The 3,218-nt window shown below is 42.8% G+C and overlaps 1 non-coding gene across 1 annotated transcript; it reads left to right on the top strand.

Moving 5' to 3' along the window:
* Positions 1-660: 660 nt before the first annotated feature.
* LOC142425132 (U6 spliceosomal RNA) lies at positions 661-762 on the top strand. The gene has a single exon (XR_012779504.1). It is a non-coding gene; the product is annotated as a U6 spliceosomal RNA (small nuclear RNA).
* Positions 763-3,218: the final 2,456 nt, after the last annotated feature.

Here is a 3,218-nt window from a genome sequence, read left to right as displayed (position 1 = left end):
AGAGGAGGAAATAAGTCACGGAAGAGTTCCAACCAACAAAGCAAACACATGACTGTAAAATCAATTCTGACTCAGCGTGATTCTCTAGAACAGAGAACTGCCCCGTGGGGTTTCCAAGGCTGTAGTCTTTGCTCAGGCAGGTGGCTACAAAGTGGCTGGTGGGTTACAATGGCTAATTTTTGCTGCTAGCTGCTGAGTTCTTAATCAATGGAAACTCTAAGTACCCTTACAATAGCATCAATTGCTTCTTAGATGATGGCTCATAGTACACCTTTTAGGAACGCTGCACCTTGTGACCAAAGGGGATGTGAGGACAGAAACGAGGGGTTCTGGACTTGACTTGGTTAAAGGAAATGTGGAAAGGATAAGAGGATGACTTGAATAAAGTTTCTTCTAGAGTAGGACATTCATAAATGAGGCTCTAGAATGTCCTGCTTAATAGCAATAATGGATGAATCACCTCCAAAGTCACATTGAGTCCCTCTGATCTACCTCCAGTCCTTTTTACTATTTCTCACCAATAATCTTGTCATACTGTCCCCAATGCTTGAAATGACCCCCAAAGTTAAATACTCTTCATTCCCCCTGCATCTTCTCCTGGCATCTCTTTGAAAGGGTGGGTATGCAATGGCTCCACTATCTGTAAATTTAGGACTCAGTGCTTGCTTTGGCAGTGTCTCTACTAAAATTGGAATGATACAGAGATTAGCCTGGGTCCTGCACAAGAATGACATGTACATCTGAGAAATTTTCCATGTTTCCACTCAATTCAATTCTTCCACATTAACAAAGATAACTCAGGCAAGGAAATCAGGAAAACAGTGCCATTTACAGTAGCCAGGAAAAGGTACAATCCTAAGAGGGAAGGGACTCTACTATACAATGATAAGAAATAATCAACAAAACTTTCAACCACATGGATAGATGAGTAAAATAAGACTCAAAAGGATAAATAGTGTGTGAGACCACTATCATAAAAATCTAGAATCTAAATAGATCTACATACATATATTTATATAATAAGTATTAAGGTAGCAGATGGACATTGGGCCTCAACTCAAGAACTTCCTCAATTCAAGAACACTTTGTTCTAATAATCCAGCATTCTGTGATGCTCACCTTCCTGAAATGACTGCTGAAGACCAAAATGGGTGCATAAGCTAATGTGGTGAAGAAAACAGATTTTGCCAGGCTATCAAAAGATATACCACCTGGGGTCTTAAAGTCTTGAAGAAAAACAGGTGGTCATCTACTGAAGAGCAACAAAGCCCACATGGAAGAAGCACGCCAGCCTGTGTGATCATGAGGTGTCAATGGGGTCAGGTATCAGGCATCAAAGACCCAGAGTAAAAAATCATATCAATGTGAATTGGGATGGTGGGGTGAGGAGACGAGTACAGAGTGGAGACCCAAAGCCCATCTGTAGACAATTGGATATCACCTTACAGAAAGGTCACAAGGAAGAGATGAGTCAGTCAGTGTGCAGTATAGCACCGATGAAACATACAACTTTCCTGAAGTTCATTAATGCTCTCCCACCCCACTATCATGACATTAATTCTACCTTAAAAATCTGACCAAACCAGAGCATGTACACTGCTATTGATAAGAGCTCACAACACAGGGACTCCAGGAGAGATAAATCCCTCAGGACCAATAATAATAGATGCACCACGAGGGTAAGGGGAAGGTGGGGGAGAAAGCAGGAACAGATCACAATGATCTACATATAACCTCTTCCCAGGGGCCTGGACAACAGAAAAGTGGGTGAAGGGAGACAGTGGTCAGAGTAAGACATGAAAAAATATTAAAGCATTTCATCAATTTAGAAGTTATCAATGTAGAGGTTATTCATCAATAAAGGTGTATACATACATGACTCTTCTGAGCACATAAATACATGTTCTAAAGATTAGAAAATATCCCTTTAAGGATTGAGGAACCATTAAAAGACAAATATAGCGCACAATGCAGTTGCTATACCCTCCATGATCTCTGGATGGTGTATTAGAACGGCACTTTGAAATAGGAGGCAAGGGGGCTTGCTTTGTGTAAATATTTCATGTTAGCAGATGGCTACCCGATTGCTTCTTTCTCTCTCTTGTTTGCTCTTCTCTTACATTTCTAAAACACCAGCTGATTGAGTATTAAAGCCCTATGTGATGGAGAACATAAAGGGATACTTAGCTCTGAAATCCTCACCTGCATCTCTTAATAGTTCATCTCTCTCCCTCCCCATCCCCAATCCAACCCTCCTGAGAACTCCCCCACCCTCCAAATTGTGCCCTGGTCCCCAGCTGGCACCTTGACAAAAAGTGAGCTTCACGGTCCAACATCCAGACCTATAATTTGCCACTTTATTCTTCAGACTCAGCAGGGTGTTTCCTGTTGCCAAGGATCCCCTGCTTTGAAATGAAAGATGAAATAGACACCTGCAGAATTCTCTTGAAATGGGCCCTCTGCCTGGGGAAGAGCCTGCATAGCACAGTGGCCAAGGCTTGCAAGACGCTGAGGAAATGCTCCTCAGCGCTAGGAAGAGCTCCTGAGGTGTGTGTCAAGATGATTGCTCTGCTCAAAGGGCAGTTGTCTCCCTGGAGAGAAAGGGGGATCTTGAGTTCTTCATCAATAAAAGATTCGACCGTGGGTTACCTTTTCCGTTTCTTTCAGCTGTGCAGACATTGCGTTCGCTTATTTTCTGGGGTTTGTGTTTTTGCTGTTGGTTTTCCTCCAAGACCGGGCTGATTTTGAATGACAGAGTGTTTTCTACAGAGCTGGGGGTCCAAATTAGCCTAGAAATGGCACTTCATTTTTTTAGGAGATCCAGCGTTTTAAACTAGGCTCTCGAGAGAAACAAACCCAGTGACTTTAATATGTACGATGTGAGCGGTTTTGGTTAAGTGCAATTGAGTTGGCTCTGACCCATCGTGGCCTCGAGCACAACGGAATGAAGCACTACATAGCCCTGTGCCTTCCTCATCGTGGTTCCTATGCCTGAGCCTATTGATGTGGTCACTGTGTCCGTCCATCTCATTGAGGGCCCTCCCCATCTTCACTGCCCCTTCACTTTAACAAACATGATTTCCTTCTCCAGGGATTGGTCTCTCCTGACATAGTATGCAAAGTATGTAAAATGAAGTGTTATTGACTTTGCCACTAAGGCGTGCTTGTGTTAGACTGGGTGGACTAGAAAAACAAATCCAAGAACACTGAAATATGTA

Source organism: Tenrec ecaudatus, chromosome 13, assembly GCF_050624435.1.
Source record: "Tenrec ecaudatus isolate mTenEca1 chromosome 13, mTenEca1.hap1, whole genome shotgun sequence".
In the NCBI taxonomy this organism is placed as follows: domain Eukaryota; kingdom Metazoa; phylum Chordata; class Mammalia; order Afrosoricida; family Tenrecidae; genus Tenrec; species Tenrec ecaudatus.
This window is presented reverse-complemented; position numbering and strand designations above follow the sequence as displayed.